Here is a 23,231-nt window from a genome sequence, read left to right as displayed (position 1 = left end):
CGCCTGCAAGAACTTCACCCACATCTGGTTTATGCTGCTACCTGTTGTTAGGCGACAACAAGGACACATGTAGCGATATGCTTTTTCCTGATTCATTTTGCTAGGCCACGCTCTTCTGTGGCTCTTTAGTGCTTGCCAAACTCCTATGTGAGTGCTGCTGCTTCCATTTGACAAGGAGCACAACCTTCTGACAGCAGCTTTCAACTTGTCTAAGAAAGAGCTTGGCCATTTAGATGTGATGCAAATCTGTGTGTGTGTAAGGTGCAGGTGCAAGCTCCTGACAAAGGTGTTCTCCAGGTTCAGTTTCTATATGCCAGACACATTGGAAATGTTTTCCTCTGGCATTCGCACCAAGAGTCTCAGTTTGATTAACTCAGGAGCTCTGAGAATGGAACGGCAAGAGGTGTTCCGCTTACGTCATAAACAGTGCTCCAGAGCGCTTAGCAACGGGCACAACGAAACGTGTCTGTGGGATAGTGACCATTCCCGCCTAGTGCTGGCAATGCACGAGCACTGCCAAAAGGCAAAGGAAGGCGCTTAGCATCCGGCTTGTGCGCAAAGCTTTCAGACTGCCAGAGGACCGCAGCTGTGGTAAGCCGGCTTGCTCATTTGACGTTAGATGTCGCCAGCAAGAACTTCACCCGCATCTGGTTTATGCTGCTACCTGTTGTTAGGCGGCAAGAAGGACACATGTAGCGATATGCTTTTTCCTGACTCATTTTCCTAGGCCACGCTCTTCTGTGGCTCTTTAGTGCTTGTCAAACTGCTATGTGCGTGCTGCTGCTTCCATCTGACAAGGAGCACAGCCTTCTGACAGCAGCTTTCAACTTGTCTAAGAAAGAGCTTGGCCATTTAACTGTGATGCAAATCTGTGTGTGTGTAAGGTGCAGGTGCAAGCTCCTGACAAAGGTGTTCTCCAGGTTCAGTTTCTCCTTGCCAGACACATTGGAAATGTTTTCCTCTGGCATTCGCACCAAGAGTCGCAGATTACGTAACTCAGGAGCTCTGAGAATGGAATGGCAAGAGGTGTTCCGCTTTCGTCATAAACAGTGCTCCAGAGCGCTTAGCAACGGGCACAACGAAACGTGTCTGTGGGATAGTGACCATTCCCGCCTAGTGCTGGCAATGCACGAGCACTGCCAAAAGGCAAAGGAAGGCGCTTAGCATCCAGCTTGTGCGCAAAGCTTTCAGACTGCCAGAGGATCGCAGCTGTGGTAAGCCCGCTTGCTCATTTGACGTTAGATGTCGCCTGCAAGAACTTCACCCGCATCTGGTTTATGCTGCTACCTGTTGTTAGGCGACAACAAGGACACATGTAGCGATATGCTTTTTCCTGACTCATTTTCCTAGGCCACGCTCTTCTGTGGCTCTTTAGTGCTTGTCAAACTCCTATGTGCGTGCTGCTGCTTCCATCTGACAAGGAGCACAGCCTTCTGACAGCAGCTTTCAACTTGTCTAAGAAAGAGCTTGGCCATTTAACTGTGATGCAAATCTGTGTGTGTCTACGGTGCAGGTGCAAGCTCCTGACAAAGGTGTTCTCCAGGTTCAGTTTCTCCTTGCCAGACACATTGGAAATGTTTTCCTCTGGCATTCGCACCAAGAGTCGCAGATTACGTAACTCAGGAGCTCTGAGAATGGAATGGCAAGAGGTGTTCCGCTTACGTCATAAACAGTGCTCCAGAGCGCTTAGCAACGGGCACAACGAAACGTGTCTGTGGGATAGTGACCATTCCCGCCTAGTGCTGGCAATGCACGAGCACTGCCAAAAGGCAAAGGAAGGCGCTTAGCATCCGGCTTGTGCGCAAAGCTTTCAGACTGCCAGAGGACCGCAGCTGTGGTAAGCCGGCTTGCTCATTTGACGTTAGATGTCGCCAGCAAGAACTTCACCCGCATCTGGTTTATGCTGCTACCTGTTGTTAGGCGACAACAAGGACACATGTAGCGATATGCTTTTTCCTGACTCATTTTCCTAGGCCACGCTCTTCTGTGGCTCTTTAGTTCTTGTCAAACTCCTATGTTCATGCTGCTGCTTCCATCTGACAAGGAGCACAGCCTTCTGACAGCAGCTTTCAACTTGTCTAAGAAAGAGCTTGGCCATTTAGATGTGATGCAAATCTGTGTGTGTCTACGGTGCAGGTGAAAGCTCCTGACAAAGGTGTTCTCCAGGTTCAGTTTCTCCCTGCCAGACACATTGGAAATGTTTTCCTCTGGCATTCGCACCAAGAGTCGCTGATTATGTAACTCAGGAGCTCTGAGAATGGAATGGCAAGAGGTGTTCCGCTTACGTCATAAACAGTGCTCCAGAGCGCTTAGCGACGGGCACAACAAAACGTGTCTGTGGGATAGTGACCATTCCCGCCTAGTGCTGGCAATGCACGAGCACTGCCAAAAGGCAAAGGAAGGCGCTTAGCATGCGGCTTGTGTGCAAAGCTTTCAGACTGCCAGAGGATTGCAGCTGTGGTAAGCCCGTTTGCTCATTTGACGTTAGATGTCGCCTGCAAGAACTTCACCCGCATCTGGTTTATGCTGCTACCTGTTGTTAGGCGACAACAAGGACACATGTAGCGATATGCTTTTGCCTGATTCATTTTCCTAGGCCACGCTCTTCTGTGGCTCTTTAGTGCTTGTCAAACTGCTATGTGCGTGCTGCTGCTTCCATCTGACAAGGAGCACAACCTTCTGACAGCAGCTTTCAACTTGTCTAAGAAAGAGCTTGGCCATTTAGATGTGATGCAAATCTGTGTGTGTGTAAGGTGCAGGTGCAAGCTCCTGACAAAGGTGTTCTCCAGGTTCAGTTTCTATATGCCAGACACATTGGAAATGTTTTCCTCTGGCATTCGCACCAAGAGTCTCAGTTTGATTAACTCAGGAGCTCTGAGAATGGAACGGCAAGAGGTGTTCCGCTTACGTCATAAACAGTGCTCCAGAGCGCTTAGCAACGGGCACAACGAAACGTGTCTGTGGGATAGTGACCATTCCCGCCTAGTGCTGGCAATGCACGAGCACTGCCAAAAGGCAAAGGAAGGCGCTTAGCATCCGGCTTGTGCGCAAAGCTTTCAGACTGCCAGAGGACCGCAGCTGTGGTAAGCCCGCTTGCTCATTTGACGTTAGATGTCGCCAGCAAGAACTTCACCCGCATCTGGTTTATGCTGCTACCTGTTGTTAGGCGACAACAAGGACACATGTAGCGATATGCTTTTTCCTGACTCATTTTCCTAGGCCACGCTCTTCTGTGGCTCTTTAGTGCTTGTCAAACTGCTATGTGCGTGCTGCTGCTTCCATCTGACAAGGAGCACAGCCTTCTGACAGCAGCTTTCAACTTGTCTAAGAAAGAGCTTGGCCATTTAACTGTGATGCAAATCTGTGTGTGTGTAAGGTGCAGGTGAAAGCTCCTGACAAAGGTGTTCTCCAGGTTCAGTTTCTCCTTGCCAGACACATTGGAAATGTTTTCCTCTGGCATTCGCACCAAGAGTCGCAGATTACGTAACTCAGGAGCTCTGAGAATGGAATGGCAAGAGGTGTTCCGCTTACGTCATAAACAGTGCTCCAGAGCGCTTAGCAACGGGCACAACGAAACGTGTCTGTGGGATAGTGACCATTCCCGCCTAGTGCTGGCAATGCACGAGCACTGCCAAAAGGCAAAGGAAGGCGCTTAGCATCCAGCTTGTGCGCAAAGCTTTCAGACTGCCAGAGGATCGCAGCTGTGGTAAGCCCGCTTGCTCATTTGACGTTAGATGTCGCCTGCAAGAACTTCACCCGCATCTGGTTTATGCTGCTACCTGTTGTTAGGCGACAACAAGGACACATGTAGCGATATGCTTTTTCCTGACTCATTTTCCTAGGCCACGCTCTTCTGTGGCTCTTTAGTGCTTGTCAAACTCCTATGTGCGTGCTGCTGCTTCCATCTGACAAGGAGCACAGCCTTCTGACAGCAGCTTTCAACTTGTCTAAGAAAGAGCTTGGCCATTTAACTGTGATGCAAATCTGTGTGTGTCTACGGTGCAGGTGAAAGCTCCTGACAAAGGTGTTCTCCAGGTTCAGTTTCTCCTTGCCAGACACATTGGAAATGTTTTCCTCTGGCATTCGCACCAAGAGTCGCAGATTACGTAACTCAGGAGCTCTGAGAATGGAATGGCAAGAGGTGTTCCGCTTACGTCATAAACAGTGCTCCAGAGCGCTTAGCAACGGGCACAACGAAACGTGTCTGTGGGATAGTGACCATTCCCGCCTAGTGCTGGCAATGCACGAGCACTGCCAAAAGGCAAAGGAAGGCGCTTAGCATCCGGCTTGTGCGCAAAGCTTTCAGACTGCCAGAGGACCGCAGCTGTGGTAAGCCGGCTTGCTCATTTGACGTTAGATGTCGCCAGCAAGAACTTCACCCGCATCTGGTTTATGCTGCTACCTGTTGTTAGGCGACAACAAGGACACATGTAGCGATATGCTTTTTCCTGACTCATTTTCCTAGGCCACGCTCTTCTGTGGCTCTTTAGTTCTTGTCAAACTCCTATGTTCATGCTGCTGCTTCCATCTGACAAGGAGCACAGCCTTCTGACAGCAGCTTTCAACTTGTCTAAGAAAGAGCTTGGCCATTTAGATGTGATGCAAATCTGTGTGTGTCTACGGTGCAGGTGAAAGCTCCTGACAAAGGTGTTCTCCAGGTTCAGTTTCTCCCTGCCAGACACATTGGAAATGTTTTCCTCTGGCATTCGCACCAAGAGTCGCTGATTATGTAACTCAGGAGCTCTGAGAATGGAATGGCAAGAGGTGTTCCGCTTACGTCATAAACAGTGCTCCAGAGCGCTTAGCGACGGGCACAACAAAACGTGTCTGTGGGATAGTGACCATTCCCGCCTAGTGCTGGCAATGCACGAGCACTGCCAAAAGGCAAAGGAAGGCGCTTAGCATGCGGCTTGTGTGCAAAGCTTTCAGACTGCCAGAGGATTGCAGCTGTGGTAAGCCCGTTTGCTCATTTGACGTTAGATGTCGCCTGCAAGAACTTCACCCGCATCTGGTTTATGCTGCTACCTGTTGTTAGGCGACAACAAGGACACATGTAGCGATATGCTTTTGCCTGACTCATTTTCCTAGGCCACGCTCTTCTGTGGCTCTTTAGTGCTTGTCAAACTGCTATGTGCGTGCTGCTGCTTCCATCTGACAAGGAGCACAGCCTTCTGACAGCAGCTTTCAACTTGTCTAAGAAAGAGCTTGGCCATTTAACTGTGATGCAAATCTGTGTGTGTGTAAGGTGCAGGTGAAAGCTTCTGACAAAGGTGTTCTCCAGGTTCAGTTTCTCCTTGCCAGACACATTGGAAATGTTTTCCTCTGGCATTCGCACCAAGAGTCGCAGATTACGTAACTCAGGAGCTCTGAGAATGGAATGGCAAGAGGTGTTCCGCTTACGTCATAAACAGTGCTCCAGAGCGCTTAGCGACGGGCACAACGAAACGTGTCTGTGGGATAGTGACCATTCCCTCCTAGTGCTGGCAATGCACGAGCACTGCCAAAAGGCAAAGGAAGGCGCTTAGCATCCAGCTTGTGCGCAAAGCTTTCAGACTGCCAGAGGACCGCAGCTGTGGTAAGCCCGTTTGCTCATTTGACGTTAGATGTCGCCTGCAAGAACTTCACCCGCATCTGGTTTATGCTGCTACCTGTTGTTAGGCGACAACAAGGACACATGTAGCGATATGCTTTTTCCTGACTCATTTTCCTAGGCCACGCTCTTCTGTGGCTCTTTAGTGCTTGTCAAACTCCTATGTGCGTGCTGCTGCTTCCATCTGACAAGGAGCACAGCCTTCTGACAGCAGCTTTCAACTTGTCTAAGAAAGAGCTTGGCCATTTAACTGTGATGCAAATCTGTGTGTGTCTACGGTGCAGGTGCAAGCTCCTGACAAAGGTGTTCTCCAGGTTCAGTTTCTCCTTGCCAGACACATTGGAAATGTTTTCCTCTGGCATTCGCACCAAGAGTCGCAGATTACGTAACTCAGGAGCTCTGAGAATGGAATGGCAAGAGGTGTTCCGCTTACGTCATAAACAGTGCTCCAGAGTGCTTAGCAACGGGCACAACAAAACGTGTCTGTGGGATAGTGACCATTCCCGCCTAGTGCTGGCAATGCACGAGCACTGCCAAAAGGCAAAGGAAGGCACTTAGCATGCGGCTTGTGCGCAAAGCTTTCAGACTGCCAGAGGACTGTAGCTATGGTAAGCCCGCTTGCTCATTTGACGTTAGATGTCGCCTGCAAGAACTTCACCCACATCTGGTTTATGCTGCTACCTGTTGTTAGGCGACAACAAGGACACATGTAGCGATATGCTTTTTCCTGACTCATTTTCCTAGGCCACGCTCTTCTGTGGCTCTTTAGTGCTTGCCAAACTCCTATGTGAGTGCTGCTGCTTCCATTTGACAAGGAGGACAACCTTCTGACAGCAGCTTTCAACTTGTCTAAGAAAGAGCTTGGCCATTTAGATGTGATGCAAATCTGTGTGTGTCTACGGTGCAGGTGCAAGCTCCTGACAAAGGTGTTCTCCAGGTTCAGTTTCTCCCTGCCAGACACATTGGAAATGTTTTCCTCTGGCATTCGCACCAAGAGTCGCTGATTATGTAACTCAGGAGCTCTGAGAATGGAATGGCAAGAGGTGTTCCGCTTACGTCATAAACAGTGCTCCAGAGCGCTTAGCAACGGGCACAACGAAACGTGTGTGCGGGATAGTGACCATTCCCGCCTAGTGCTGGCAATGCACGAGCACTGCCAAAAGGCAAAGGAAGGCGCTTAGCATCCGGCTTGTGCGCAAAGCTTTCAGACTGCCAGAGGACTGCAGCTGTGGTAAGCCCGCTTGCTCATTTGACGTTAGATGTCGCCTGCAAGAACCTCACCCGCATCTGGTTTATGCTGCTACCTGTTGTTAGGCGACAACAAGGACACATGTAGCGATATGCTTTTTCCTGACTCATTTTCCTAGGCCATGCTCTTCTGTGGCTCTTTAGTGCTTGTCAAACTCCTATGTGCGTGCTGCTGCTTCCATCTGACAAGGAGCACAGCCTTCTGACAGCAGCTTTCAACTTGTCTAAGAAAGAGCTTGGCCATTTAACTGTGGTGCAAATCTGTGTGTGTGTAAGGTGCAGGTGAAAGCTCCTGACAAAGGTGTTCTCCAGGTTCAGTTTCTCCTTGCCAGACACATTGGAAATGTTTTCCTCTGGCATTCGCACCAAGAGTCGCAGATTACGTAACTCAGGAGCTCTGAGAATGGAATGGCAAGAGGTGTTCCGCTTACGTCATAAACAGTGCTCCAGAGCGCTTAGCGTCGGGCACAACGAAACGTGTGTGCGGGATAGTGACCATTCCCGCCTAGTGCTGGCAATGCACGAGCACTGCCAAAAGGCAAAGGAAGGCGCTTAGCATCCGGCTTGTGCGCAAAGCTTTCAGACTGCCAGAGGACCGCAGCTGTGGTAAGCCGGCTTGCTCATTTGACGTTAGATGTCGCCAGCAAGAACTTCACCCGCATCTGGTTTATGCTGCTACCTGTTGTTAGGCGACAACAAGGACACATGTAGCGATATGCTTTTTCCTGACTCATTTTCCTAGGCCACGCTCTTCTGTGGCTCTTTAGTGCTTGTCAAACTGCTATGTGCGTGCTGCTGCTTCCATCTGACAAGGAGCACAGCCTTCTGACAGCAGCTTTCAACTTGTCTAAGAAAGAGCTTGGCCATTTAGATGTGATGCAAATCTGTGTGTGTCTACGGTGCAGGTGAAAGCTCCTGACAAAGGTGTTCTCCAGGTTCAGTTTCTCCCTGCCAGACACATTGGAAATGTTTTCCTCTGGCATTCGCACCAAGAGTCGCTGATTATGTAACTCAGGAGCTCTGAGAATGGAATGGCAAGAGGTGTTCCGCTTACGTCATAAACAGTGCTCCAGAGCGCTTAGCGACGGGCACAACAAAACGTGTCTGTGGGATAGTGACCATTCCCGCCTAGTGCTGGCAATGCACGAGCACTGCCAAAAGGCAAAGGAAGGCGCTTAGCATGCGGCTTGTGTGCAAAGCTTTCAGACTGCCAGAGGATTGCAGCTGTGGTAAGCCCGTTTGCTCATTTGACGTTAGATGTCGCCTGCAAGAACTTCACCCGCATCTGGTTTATGCTGCTACCTGTTGTTAGGCGACAACAAGGACACATGTAGCGATATGCTTTTGCCTGACTCATTTTCCTAGGCCACGCTCTTCTGTGGCTCTTTAGTGCTTGTCAAACTGCTATGTGCGTGCTGCTGCTTCCATCTGACAAGGAGCACAGCCTTCTGACAGCAGCTTTCAACTTGTCTAAGAAAGAGCTTGGCCATTTAACTGTGATGCAAATCTGTGTGTGTGTAAGGTGCAGGTGAAAGCTTCTGACAAAGGTGTTCTCCAGGTTCAGTTTCTCCTTGCCAGACACATTGGAAATGTTTTCCTCTGGCATTCGCACCAAGAGTCGCAGATTACGTAACTCAGGAGCTCTGAGAATGGAATGGCAAGAGGTGTTCCGCTTACGTCATAAACAGTGCTCCAGAGCGCTTAGCGACGGGCACAACGAAACGTGTCTGTGGGATAGTGACCATTCCCTCCTAGTGCTGGCAATGCACGAGCACTGCCAAAAGGCAAAGGAAGGCGCTTAGCATCCAGCTTGTGCGCAAAGCTTTCAGACTGCCAGAGGATCGCAGCTGTGGTAAGCCCGCTTGCTCATTTGACGTTAGATGTCGCCTGCAAGAACTTCACCCGCATCTGGTTTATGCTGCTACCTGTTGTTAGGCGACAACAAGGACACATGTAGCGATATGCTTTTTCCTGACTCATTTTCCTAGGCCACGCTCTTCTGTGGCTCTTTAGTGCTTGTCAAACTCCTATGTGCGTGCTGCTGCTTCCATCTGACAAGGAGCACAGCCTTCTGACAGCAGCTTTCAACTTGTCTAAGAAAGAGCTTGGCCATTTAACTGTGATGCAAATCTGTGTGTGTCTACGGTGCAGGTGCAAGCTCCTGACAAAGGTGTTCTCCAGGTTCAGTTTCTCCTTGCCAGACACATTGGAAATGTTTTCCTCTGGCATTCGCACCAAGAGTCGCAGATTACGTAACTCAGGAGCTCTGAGAATGGAATGGCAAGAGGTGTTCCGCTTACGTCATAAACAGTGCTCCAGAGTGCTTAGCAACGGGCACAACAAAACGTGTCTGTGGGATAGTGACCATTCCCGCCTAGTGCTGGCAATGCACGAGCACTGCCAAAAGGCAAAGGAAGGCACTTAGCATGCGGCTTGTGCGCAAAGCTTTCAGACTGCCAGAGGACTGTAGCTATGGTAAGCCCGCTTGCTCATTTGACGTTAGATGTCGCCTGCAAGAACTTCACCCACATCTGGTTTATGCTGCTACCTGTTGTTAGGCGACAACAAGGACACATGTAGCGATATGCTTTTTCCTGACTCATTTTCCTAGGCCACGCTCTTCTGTGGCTCTTTAGTGCTTGCCAAACTCCTATGTGAGTGCTGCTGCTTCCATTTGACAAGGAGCACAACCTTCTGACAGCAGCTTTCAACTTGTCTAAGAAAGAGCTTGGCCATTTAGATGTGATGCAAATCTGTGTGTGTGTAAGGTGCAGGTGCAAGCTCCTGACAAAGGTGTTCTCCAGGTTCAGTTTCTATATGCCAGACACATTGGAAATGTTTTCCTCTGGCATTCGCACCAAGAGTCTCAGTTTGATTAACTCAGGAGCTCTGAGAATGGAACGGCAAGAGGTGTTCCGCTTACGTCATAAACAGTGCTCCAGAGCGCTTAGCAACGGGCACAACGAAACGTGTCTGTGGGATAGTGACCATTCCCGCCTAGTGCTGGCAATGCACGAGCACTGCCAAAAGGCAAAGGAAGGCGCTTAGCATCCGGCTTGTGCGCAAAGCTTTCAGACTGCCAGAGGACCGCAGCTGTGGTAAGCCGGCTTGCTCATTTGACGTTAGATGTCGCCAGCAAGAACTTCACCCGCATCTGGTTTATGCTGCTACCTGTTGTTAGGCGACAACAAGGACACATGTAGCGATATGCTTTTTCCTGACTCATTTTCCTAGGCCACGCTCTTCTGTGGCTCTTTAGTGCTTGTCAAACTCCTATGTGCGTGCTGCTGCTTCCATCTGACAAGGAGCACAGCCTTCTGACAGCAGCTTTCAACTTGTCTAAGAAAGAGCTTGGCCATTTAACTGTGATGCAAATCTGTGTGTGTCTACGGTGCAGGTGCAAGCTCCTGACAAAGGTGTTCTCCAGGTTCAGTTTCTCCTTGCCAGACACATTGGAAATGTTTTCCTCTGGCATTCGCACCAAGAGTCGCAGATTACGTAACTCAGGAGCTCTGAGAATGGAATGGCAAGAGGTGTTCCGCTTACGTCATAAACAGTGCTCCAGAGCGCTTAGCAACGGGCACAACGAAACGTGTCTGTGGGATAGTGACCATTCCCGCCTAGTGCTGGCAATGCACGAGCACTGCCAAAAGGCAAAGGAAGGCGCTTAGCATGCGGCTTGTGCGCAAAGCTTTCAGACTGCCAGAGGACCGCAGCTGTGGTAAGCCGGCTTGCTCATTTGACGTTAGATGTCGCCAGCAAGAACTTCACCCGCATCTGGTTTATGCTGCTACCTGTTGTTAGGCGACAACAAGGACACATGTAGCGATATGCTTTTTCCTGACTCATTTTCCTAGGCCACGCTCTTCTGTGCCTCTTTAGTTCTTGTCAAACTCCTATGTTCATGCTGCTGCTTCCATCTGACAAGGAGCACAGCCTTCTGACAGCAGCTTTCAACTTGTCTAAGAAAGAGCTTGGCCATTTAGATGTGATGCAAATCTCTGTGTGTCTACGGTGCAGGTGCAAGCTCCTGACAAAGGTGTTCTCCAGGTTCAGTTTCTATATGCCAGACACATTGGAAATGTTTTCCTCTGGCATTCGCACCAAGAGTCGCTGATTATGTAACTCAGGAGCTCTGAGAATGGAATGGCAAGAGGTGTTCCGCTTACGTCATAAACAGTGCTCCAGAGCGCTTAGCGACGGGCACAACAAAACGTGTCTGTGGGATAGTGACCATTCCCGCCTAGTGCTGGCAATGCACGAGCACTGCCAAAAGGCAAAGGAAGGCGCTTAGCATGCGGCTTGTGTGCAAAGCTTTCAGACTGCCAGAGGATTGCAGCTGTGGTAAGCCCGTTTGCTCATTTGACGTTAGATGTCGCCTGCAAGAACTTCACCCGCATCTGGTTTATGCTGCTTCCTGTTGTTAGGCGACAACAAGGACACATGTAGCGATATGCTTTTTCCTGACTCATTTTCCTAGGCCACGCTCTTCTGTGGCTCTTTAGTGCTTGTCAAACTCCTATGTGCGTGCTGCTGCTTCCATCTGACAAGGAGCACAGCCTTCTGACAGCAGCTTTCAACTTGTCTAAGAAAGAGCTTGGCCATTTAACTGTGATGCAAATCTGTGTGTGTCTACGGTGCAGGTGCAAGCTCCTGACAAAGGTGTTCTCCAGGTTCAGTTTCTCCTTGCCAGACACATTGGAAATGTTTTCCTCTGGCATTCGCACCAAGAGTCGCAGATTACGTAACTCAGGAGCTCTGAGAATGGAATGGCAAGAGGTGTTCCGCTTACGTCATAAACAGTGCTCCAGAGCGCTTAGCAACGGGCACAACGAAACGTGTCTGTGGGATAGTGACCATTCCCGCCTAGTGCTGGCAATGCACGAGCACTGCCAAAAGGCAAAGGAAGACGCTTAGCATCCGGCTTGTGCGCAAAGCTTTCAGACTGCCAGAGGACCGCAGCTGTGGTAAGCCGGCTTGCTCATTTGACGTTAGATGTCGCCAGCAAGAACTTCACCCGCATCTGGTTTATGCTGCTACCTGTTGTTAGGCGACAACAAGGACACATGTAGCGATATGCTTTTTCCTGACTCATTTTCCTAGGCCACGCTCTTCTGTGGCTCTTTAGTTCTTGTCAAACTCCTATGTTCATGCTGCTGCTTCCATCTGACAAGGAGCACAGCCTTCTGACAGCAGCTTTCAACTTGTCTAAGAAAGAGCTTGGCCATTTAGATGTGATGCAAATCTGTGTGTGTCTACGGTGCAGGTGCAAGCTCCTGACAAAGGTGTTCTCCAGGTTCAGTTTCTATATGCCAGACACATTGGAAATGTTTTCCTCTATCATTCGCACCAAGAGTCGCAGATTGCTTAACTGAGGAGCTCTGAGAATGGAACGGCAAGAGGTGTTCCGCTTACGTCATAAACAGTGCTCCAGAGCGCTTAGCAACGGGCACAACGAAACGTGTCTGTGGGATAGTGACCATTCCCGCCTAGTGCTGGCAATGCACGAGCACTGCCAAAAGGCAAAGGAAGACGCTTAGCATCCGGCTTGTGCGCAAAGCTTTCAGACTGCCAGAGGATTGCAGCTGTGGTAAGCCCGCTTGCTCATTTGACGTTAGATGTCGCCAGCAAGAACTTCACCCGCATCTGGTTTATGCTGCTACCTGTTGTTAGGCGACGCCAAGGACACATGTAGCGATATGCTTTTTCCTGACTCATTTTCCTAGGCCACGCTCTTCTGTGGCTCTTTAGTGCTTGCCAAACTCCTATGTGCGTGCTGCTGCTTCCATCTGACAAGGAGCACAGCCTTCTGACAGCAGCTTTCCACTTGTCTAAGAAAGAGCTTGGCCATTTAGATGTGATGCAAATCTGTGTGTGTGTAAGGTGCAGGTGCAAGCTCCTGACAAAGGTTTTCTCCAGGTTCAGTTTCTTACTGCCAGACACATTGGAAATGTTTTCCTCTATCATTCGCACCAAGAGTCGCAGATTACTTAACTCAGGAGCTCTGAGAATGGAACGGCAAGAGGTGTTCCGCTTACGTCATAAACAGTGCTCCAGAGCGCTTAGCAACGGGCACAACGAAACGTGTGTGCGGGATAGTGACCATTCCTGCCTAGTGCTGGCAATGCACGAGGACTGCCAAAAGGCAAAGGAAGGCGCTTAGCATGCGGCTTGTGCGCAAAGCTTTCAGACTGCCAGAGGACCGCAGCTGTGGTAAGCCGGCTTGCTCATTTGACGTTAGATGTCGCCAGCAAGAACTTCACCCGCATCTGGTTTATGCTGCTACCTGTTGTTAGGCGACAACAAGGACACATGTAGCGATATGCTTTTTCCTGACTCATTTTCCTAGGCCACGCTCTTCTGTGGCTCTTTAGTGCTTGTCAAACTCCTATGTGCGTGCTGCTGCTTCCATCTGACAAGGAGCACAGCCTTCTGACAGCAGCTTTCAACTTGTCTAAGAAAGAGCTTGGCCATTTAACTGTGATGCAAATCTGTGTGTGTGTAAGGTGCAGGTGAAAGCTTCTGACAAAGGTGTTCTCCAGGTTCAGTTTCTCCTTGCCAGACACATTGGAAATGTTTTCCTCTGGCATTCGCACCAAGAGTCGCAGATTACGTAACTCAGGAGCTCTGAGAATGGAATGGCAAGAGGTGTTCCGCTTACGTCATAAACAGTGCTCCAGAGTGCTTAGCAACGGGCACAACGAAACGTGTCTGTGGGATAGTGACCATTCCCGCCTAGTGCTGGCAATGCACGAGGACTGCCAAAAGGCAAAGGAAGGCGCTTAGCATGCGGCTTGTGCGCAAAGATTTCAGACTGCCAGAGGACCGCAGCTGTGGTAAGCCCGCTTGCTCATTTGACGTTAGATGTCGCCAGCAAGAACTTCACCCGCATCTGGTTTATGCTGCTACCTGTTGTTAGGCGACAACAAGGACACATGTAGCGATATGCTTTTTCCTGATTCATTTTCCTAGGCCACGCTCTTCTGTGGCTCTTTAGTGCTTGCCAAACTTCTATGTGAGTGCTGCTGCTTCCATTTGACAAGGAGCACAACCTTCTGACAGCAGCTTTCAACTTGTCTAAGAAAGAGCTTGGCCATTTAGATGTGATGCAAATCTGTGTGTGTGTAAGGTGCAGGTGCAAGCTCCTGACAAAGGTGTTCTCCAGGTTCAGTTTCTATATGCCAGACACATTGGAAATGTTTTCCTCTGGCATTCGCACCAAGAGTCTCAGTTTGATTAACTCAGGAGCTCTGAGAATGGAACGGCAAGAGGTGTTCCGCTTACGTCATAAACAGTGCTCCAGAGCGCTTAGCAACGGGCACAACGAAACGTGTCTGTGGGATAGTGACCATTCCCGCCTAGGGCTGGCAATGCACGAGCACTGCCAAAAGGCAAAGGAAGGCGCTTAGCATGCAGCTTGTGCGCAAAGCTTTCAGACTGCCAGAGGACTGTAGCTGTGGTAAGGCCGCTTGCTCATTTGACGTTAGATGTCGCCTGCAAGAACTTCACCCACATCTGGTTTATGCTGCTACCTGTTGTTAGGCGACAACAAGGACACATGTAGCGATATGCTTTTTCCTGATTCATTTTGCTAGGCCACGCTCTTCTGTGGCTCTTTAGTGCTTGCCAAACTCCTATGTGAGTGCTGCTGCTTCCATTTGACAAGGAGCACAACCTTCTGACAGCAGCTTTCAACTTGTCTAAGAAAGAGCTTGGCCATTTAGATGTGATGCAAATCTGTGTGTGTGTAAGGTGCAGGTGCAAGCTCCTGACAAAGGTGTTCTCCAGGTTCAGTTTCTATATGCCAGACACATTGGAAATGTTTTCCTCTGGCATTCGCACCAAGAGTCTCAGTTTGATTAACTCAGGAGCTCTGAGAATGGAACGGCAAGAGGTGTTCCGCTTACGTCATAAACAGTGCTCCAGAGCGCTTAGCAACGGGCACAACGAAACGTGTCTGTGGGATAGTGACCATTCCCGCCTAGTGCTGGCAATGCACGAGCACTGCCAAAAGGCAAAGGAAGGCGCTTAGCATCCAGCTTGTGCGCAAAGCTTTCAGACTGCCAGAGGATCGCAGCTGTGGTAAGCCCGCTTGCTCATTTGACGTTAGATGTCGCCTGCAAGAACTTCACCCGCATCTGGTTTATGCTGCTTCCTGTTGTTAGGCGACAACAAGGACACATGTAGCGATATGCTTTTTCCTGACTCATTTTCCTAGGCCACGCTCTTCTGTGGCTCTTTAGTGCTTGTCAAACTCCTATGTGCGTGCTGCTGCTTCCATCTGACAAGGAGCACAGCCTTCTGACAGCAGCTTTCAACTTGTCTAAGAAAGAGCTTGGCCATTTAACTGTGATGCAAATCTGTGTGTGTCTACGGTGCAGGTGAAAGCTCCTGACAAAGGTGTTCTCCAGGTTCAGTTTCTCCTTGCCAGACACATTGGAAATGTTTTCCTCTGGCATTCGCACCAAGAGTCTCAGTTTGATTAACTCAGGAGCTCTGAGAATGGAACAGCAAGAGGTGTTCCGCTTACGTCATAAACAGTGCTCCAGAGCGCTTAGCAACGGGCACAACGAAACGTGTGTGCGGGATAGTGACCATTCCTGCCTAGTGCTGGCAATGCACGAGGACTGCCAAAAGGCAAAGGAAGGCGCTTAGCATGCGGCTTGTGCGCAAAGCTTTCAGACTGCCAGAGGACCGCAGCTGTGGTAAGCCCGCTTGCTCATTTGACGTTAGATGTCGCCAGCAAGAACTTCACCCGCATCTGGTTTATGCTGCTACCTGTTGTTAGGCGACAACAAGGACACATGTAGCGATATGCTTTTTCCTGACTCATTTTCCTAGGCCACGCTCTTCTGTGGCTCTTTAGTGCTTGTCAAACTCCTATGTGCGTGCTGCTGCTTCCATCTGACAAGGAGCACAGCCTTCTGACAGCAGCTTTCAACTTGTCTAAGAAAGAGCTTGGCCATTTAACTGTGATGCAAATCTGTGTGTGTGTAAGGTGCAGGTGAAAGCTTCTGACAAAGGTGTTCTCCAGGTTCAGTTTCTCCTTGCCAGACACATTGGAAATGTTTTCCTCTGGCATTCGCACCAAGAGTCGCAGATTACGTAACTCAGGAGCTCTGAGAATGGAATGGCAAGAGGTGTTTCGCTTACGTCATAAACAGTGCTCCAGAGTGCTTAGCAACGGGCACAACGAAACGTGTCTGTGGGATAGTGACCATTCCCGCCTAGTGCTGGCAATGCACGAGCACTGCCAAAAGGCAAAGGAAGGCACTTAGCATGCGGCTTGTGCGCAAAGCTTTCAGACTGCCAGAGGACTGTAGCTATGGTAAGCCCGCTTGCTCATTTGACGTTAGATGTCGCCTGCAAGAACTTCACCCGCATCTGGTTTATGCTGCTACCTGTTGTTAGGCGACAAGAAGGACACATGTAGCGATATGCTTTTTCCTGACTCATTTTCCTAGGCCACGCTCTTCTGTGGCTCTTTAGTGCTTGCCAAACTCCTATGTGTGTGCTGCTGCTTCCATCTGACAAGGATCACAGCCTTCTGACAGCAGCTTTCAACTTGTCTAAGAAAGAGCTTGGCCATTTAACTGTGATGCAAATCTGTGTGTGACTACGGTACAGGTGCAAGCTCCTGACAAAGGTGTTCTCCAGGTTCAGTTTCTCCTTGCCAGACACATTGGAAATGTTTTCCTCTGGCATTCGCACCAAGAGTCTCAGTTTGATTAACTCAGGAGCTCTGAGAATGGAACGGCAAGAGGTGTTCCGCTTACGTCATAAACAGTGCTCCAGAGCGCTTAGCAACGGGCACAACGAAACGTGTGTGCGGGATAGTGACCATTCCCGCCTAGTGCTGGCAATGCACGAGCACTGCCAAAAGGCAAAGGAAGGCGCTTAGCATCCAGCTTGTGCGCAAAGCTTTCAGACTGCCAGAGGACCGCAGCTGTGGTAAGCCCGTTTGCTCATTTGACGTTAGATGTCGCCAGCAAGAACTTCACCTGCATCTGGTTTATGCTGCTACCTGTTGTTAGGCGACAACAAGGACACATGTAGCGATATGCTTTTTCCTGACTCATTTTCCTAGGCCACGCTCTTCTGTGGCTCTTTAGTTCTTGTCAAACTCCTATGTTCATGCTGCTGCTTCCATCTGACAAGGAGCACAGCCTTCTGACAGCAGCTTTCAACTTGTTAAAGAAAGAGCTTGGCCATTTAGATGTGATGCAAATCTGTGTGTGTCTACGGTGCAGGTGAAAGCTCCTGACAAAGGTGTTCTCCAGGTTCAGTTTCTATATGCCAGACACATTGGAAATGTTTTCCTCTGGCATTCGCACCAAGAGTCGCTTATTATGTAACTCAGGAGCTCCGAGAATGGAATGGCAAGAGGTGTTCCGCTTACGTCATAAACAGTGCTCCAGAGCGCTTAGCGACGGGCACAACGAAACGTGTCTGTGGGATAGTGACCATTCCCGCCTAGTGCTGGCAATGCACGAGGACTGCCAAAAGGCAAAGGAAGGCGCTTAGCATGCGGCTTGTGCGCAAAGATTTCAGACTGCCAGAGGACCGCAGCTGTGGTAAGCCCGCTTGCTCATTTGACGTTAGATGTCGCCAGCAAGAACTTCACCCGCATCTGGTTTATGCTGCTACCTGTTGTTAGGCGACAACAAGGACACATGTAGCGATATGCTTTTTCCTGATTCATTTTCCTAGGCCACGCTCTTCTGTGGCTCTTTAGTGCTTGCCAAACTTCTATGTGAGTGCTGCTGCTTCCATTTGACAAGGAGCACAACCTTCTGACAGCAGCTTTCAACTTGTCTAAGAAAGAGCTTGGCCATTTAGATGTGATGCAAATCTGTGTGTGTGTAAGGTGCAGGTGCAAGCTCCTGACAAAGGTGTTCTCCAGGTTCAGTTTCTATATGCCAGACACATTGGAAATGTTTTCCTCTGGCATTCGCACCAAGAGTCTCAGTTTGATTAACTCAGGAGCTCTGAGAATGGAACGGCAAGAGGTGTTCCGCTTACGTCATAAACAGTGCTCCAGAGCGCTTAGCAACGGCCACAACGAAACGTGTCTGTGGGATAGTGACCATTCCCGCCTAGTGCTGGCAATGCACGAGCACTGCCAAAAGGCAAAGGAAGGCGCTTAGCATCCAGCTTGTGCGCAAAGCTTTCAGACTGCCAGAGGATCGCAGCTGTGGTAAGCCCGCTTGCTCATTTGACGTTAGATGTCGCCTGCAAGAACTTCACCCGCATCTGGTTTATGCTGCTTCCTGTTGTTAGGCGACAACAAGGACACATGTAGCGATATGCTTTTTCCTGACTCATTTTCCTAGGCCACGCTCTTCTGTGGCTCTTTAGTGCTTGTCAAACTCCTATGTGCGTGCTGCTGCTTCCATCTGACAAGGAGCACAGCCTTCTGACAGCAGCTTTCAACTTGTCTAAGAAAGAGCTTGGCCATTTAACTGTGATGCAAATCTGTGTGTGTCTACGGTGCAGGTGAAAGCTCCTGACAAAGGTGTTCTCCAGGTTCAGTTTCTCCTTGCCAGACACATTGGAAATGTTTTCCTCTGGCATTCGCACCAAGAGTCGCAGATTACGTAACTCAGGAGCTCTGAGAATGGAATGGCAAGAGGTGTTCCGCTTACGTCATAAACAGTGCTCCAGAGCGCTTAGCAACGGGCACAACGAAACGTGTCTGTGGGATAGTGACCATTCCCGCCTAGTGCTGGCAATTCACGAGCACTGCCAAAAGGCAAAGGAAGGCGCTTAGCATCCGGCTTGTGCGCAAAGCTTTCAGACTGCCAGAGGACCGCAGCTGTGGTAAGCCGGCTTGCTCATTTGACGTTAGATGTCGCCAGCAAGAACTTCACCCGCATCTGGTTTATGCTGCTACCTGTTGTTAGGCGACAACAAGGACACATGTAGCGATATGCTTTTTCCTGACTCATTTTCCTAGGCCACGCTCTTCTGTGCCTCTTTAGTTCTTGTCAAACTCCTATGTTCATGCTGCTGCTTCCATCTGACAAGGAGCACAGCCTTCTGACAGCAGCTTTCAACTTGTCTAAGAAAGAGCTTGGCCATTTAGATGTGATGCAAATCTGTGTGTGTCTACGGTGCAGGTGAAAGCTCCTGACAAAGGTGTTCTCCAGGTTCAGTTTCTCCCTGCCAGACACATTGGAAATGTTTTCCTCTGGCATTCGCACCAAGAGTCGCTGATTATGTAACTCAGGAGCTCTGAGAATGGAATGGCAAGAGGTGTTCCGCTTACGTCATAAACAGTGCTCCAGAGCGCTTAGCGACGGGCACAACGAAACGTGTCTGTGGGATAGTGACCATTCCCGCCTAGTGCTGGCAATGCACGAGCACTGCCAAAAGGCAAAGGAAGGCGCTTAGCATGCGGCTTGTGTGCAAAGCTTTCAGACTGCCAGAGGATTGCAGCTGTGGTAAGCCCGTTTGCTCATTTGACGTTAGATGTCGCCTGCAAGAACTTCACCCGCATCTGGTTTATGCTGCTACCTGTTGTTAGGCGACGCCAAGGACACATGTAGCGATATGCTTTTTCCTGACTCATTTTCCTAGGCCACGCTCTTCTGTGGCTCTTTAGTGCTTGCCAAACTCCTATGTGCGTGCTGCTGCTTCCATCTGACAAGGAGCACAGCTTTCTGACAGCAGCTTTCCACTTGTCTAAGAAAGAGCTTGGCCATTTAGATGTGATGCAAATCTGTGTGTGTGTAAGGTGCAGGTGCAAGCTCCTGACAAAGGTTTTCTCCAGGTTCAGTTTCTTACTGCCAGACACATTGGAAATGTTTTCCTCTATCATTCGCACCAAGAGTCGCAGATTACTTAACTCAGGAGCTCTGAGAATGGAACGGCAAGAGGTGTTCCGCTTACGTCATAAACAGTGCTAGAGAGTGCTTAGCAACGGGCACAACGAAACGTGTGTGCGGGATAGTGACCATTCCCGCCTAGTGCTGGCAATGCACGAGCACTGCCAAAAGGCAAAGGAAGGCGCTTAGCATGCAGCTTGTGCGCAAAGCTTTCAGACTGCCAGAGGACCGCAGCTGTGGTAAGCCCGCTTGCTCATTTGACGTTAGATGTCGCCTGCAAGAACTTCACCCGCATCTGGTTTATGCTGCTACCTGTTGTTAGGCGACAACAAGGACACATGTAGCGATATGCTTTTTCCTGACTCATTTTCCTAGGCCACGCTCTTCTGTGGCTCTTTAGTGCTTGTCAAACTCCTATGTGCGTGCTGCTGCTTCCATCTGACAAGGAGCACAGCCTTCTGACAGCAGCTTTCAACTTGTCTAAGAAAGAGCTTGCCAATTTAACTGTGATGCAAATCTGTGTGTGTCTACGGTGCAGGTGCAAGCTCCTAACAAAGGTGTTCTCCAGGTTCAGTTTCTCCTTGCCAGACACATTGGAAATGCTTTCCTCTGGCATTCGCACCAAGATTCGCAGATTACGTAACTCAGGAGCTCTGAGAATGGAATGGCAAGAGGTGTTCCGCTTACGTCATAAACAGTGCTCCAGAGCGCTTAGCGACGGGCACAACGAAACGTGTGTGCGGGATAGTGACCATTCCCGCCTAGTGCTGGCAATGCACGAGCACTGCCAAAAGGCAAAGGAAGGCGCTTAGCATGCGGCTTGTGCGCAAAGCTTTCAGACTGGCAGAGGACCGCAGCTGTGGTAAGCCCGCTTGCTCATTTGACGTTAGATGTCGCCTGCAAGAACTTCACCCGCATCTGGTTTATGCTGCTACCTGTTGTTAGGCGACAACAAGGACACATGTAGCGATATGCTTTTTCCTGACTCATTTTCCTAGGCCACGCTCTTCTGTGGCTCTTTAGTGCTTGTCAAACTCCTATGTGCGTGCTGCTGCTTCCATCTGACAAGGAGCACAGCCTTCTGACAGCAGCTTTCAACTTGTCTAAGAAAGAGCTTGGCCATTTAACTGTGATGCAAATCTGTGTGTGTGTAAGGTGCAGGTGAAAGCTTCTGACAAAGGTGTTCTCCAGGTTCAGTTTCTCCTTGCCAGACACATTGGAAATGTTTTCCTCTGGCATTCGCACCAAGAGTCGCAGATTACGTAACTCAGGAGCTCTGAGAATGGAATGGCAAGAGGTGTTCCGCTTACGTCATAAACAGTGCTCCAGAGTGCTTAGCAACGGGCACAACGAAACGTGTCTGTGGGATAGTGACCATTCCCGCCTAGTGCTGGCAATGCACGAGCACTGCCAAAAGGCAAAGGAAGGCACTTAGCATGCGGCTTGTGCGCAAAGCTTTCAGACTGCCAGAGGACTGTAGCTATGGTAAGCCCGCTTGCTCATTTGACGTTAGATGTCGCCTGCAAGAACTTCACCCGCATCTGGTTTATGCTGCTACCTGTTGTTAGGCGACAAGAAGGACACATGTAGCGATATGCTTTTTCCTGACTCATTTTCCTAGGCCACGCTCTTCTGTGGCTCTTTAGTGCTTGCCAAACTCCTATGTGTGTGCTGCTGCTTCCATCTGACAAGGATCACAGCCTTCTGACAGCAGCTTTCAACTTGTCTAAGAAAGAGCTTGGCCATTTAACTGTGATGCAAATCTGTGTGTGACTACGGTACAGGTGCAAGCTCCTGACAAAGGTGTTCTCCAGGTTCCGTTTCTCCTTGCCAGACACATTGGAAATGTTTTCCTCTGGCATTCGCACCAAGAGTCTCAGTTTGATTAACTCAGGAGCTCTGAGAATGGAACGGCAAGAGGTGTTCCGCTTACGTCATAAACAGTGCTCCAGAGCGCTTAGCAACGGGCACAACGAAACGTGTGTGCGGGATAGTGACCATTCCCGCCTAGTGCTGGCAATGCACGAGCACTGCCAAAAGGCAAAGGAAGGCGCTTAGCATCCGGCTTGTGCGCAAAGCTTTCAGACTGCCAGAGGACCGCAGCTGTGGTAAGCCCGTTTGCTCATTTGACGTTAGATGTCGCCAGCAAGAACTTCACCTGCATCTGGTTTATGCTGCTACCTGTTGTTAGGCGACAACAAGGACACATGTAGCGATATGCTTTTTCCTGACTCATTTTCCTAGGCCACGCTCTTCTGTGGCTCTTTAGTTCTTGTCAAACTCCTATGTTCATGCTGCTGCTTCCATCTGACAAGGAGCACAGCCTTCTGACAGCAGCTTTCAACTTGTTAAAGAAAGAGCTTGGCCATTTAGATGTGATGCAAATCTGTGTGTGTCTACGGTGCAGGTGAAAGCTCCTGACAAAGGTGTTCTCCAGGTTCAGTTTCTATATGCCAGACACATTGGAAATGTTTTCCTCTGGCATTCGCACCAAGAGTCGCTTATTATGTAACTCAGGAGCTCCGAGAATGGAATGGCAAGAGGTGTTCCGCTTACGTCATAAACAGTGCTCCAGAGCGCTTAGCGACGGGCACAACGAAACGTGTCTGTGGGATAGTGACCATTCCCGCCTAGTGCTGGCAATGCACGAGGACTGCCAAAAGGCAAAGGAAGGCGCTTAGCATGCGGCTTGTGCGCAAAGATTTCAGACTGCCAGAGGACCGCAGCTGTGGTAAGCCCGCTTGCTCATTTGACGTTAGATGTCGCCAGCAAGAACTTCACCCGCATCTGGTTTATGCTGCTAGCTGTTGTTAGGCGACAACAAGGACACATGTAGCGATATGCTTTTTCCTGATTCATTTTCCTAGGCCACGCTCTTCTGTGGCTCTTTAGTGCTTGCCAAACTTCTATGTGAGTGCTGCTGCTTCCATTTGACAAGGAGCACAACCTTCTGACAGCAGCTTTCAACTTGTCTAAGAAAGAGCTTGGCCATTTAGATGTGATGCAAATCTGTGTGTGTGTAAGGTGCAGGTGCAAGCTCCTGACAAAGGTGTTCTCCAGGTTCAGTTTCTATATGCCAGACACATTGGAAATGTTTTCCTCTGGCATTCGCACCAAGAGTCTCAGTTTGATTAACTCAGGAGCTCTGAGAATGGAACGGCAAGAGGTGTTCCGCTTACGTCATAAACAGTGCTCCAGAGCGCTTAGCAACGGGCACAACGAAACGTGTCTGTGGGATAGTGACCATTCCCGCCTAGGGCAGGCAATGCACGAGCACTGCCAAAAGGCAAAGGAAGGCGCTTAGCATCCAGCTTGTGCGCAAAGCTTTCAGACTGCCAGAGGACTGTAGCTGTGGTAAGGCCGCTTGCTCATTTGACGTTAGATGTCGCCTGCAAGAACTTCACCCACATCTGGTTTATGCTGCTACCTGTTGTTAGGCGACAACAAGGACACATGTAGCGATATGCTTTTTCCTGATTCATTTTGCTAGGCCACGCTCTTCTGTGGCTCTTTAGTGCTTGCCAAACTCCTATGTGAGTGCTGCTGCTTCCATTTGACAAGGAGCA

Source organism: Poecile atricapillus, chromosome 4, assembly GCF_030490865.1.
Source record: "Poecile atricapillus isolate bPoeAtr1 chromosome 4, bPoeAtr1.hap1, whole genome shotgun sequence".
In the NCBI taxonomy this organism is placed as follows: domain Eukaryota; kingdom Metazoa; phylum Chordata; class Aves; order Passeriformes; family Paridae; genus Poecile; species Poecile atricapillus.
Note: the sequence above shows the minus strand (reverse complement) of the source record.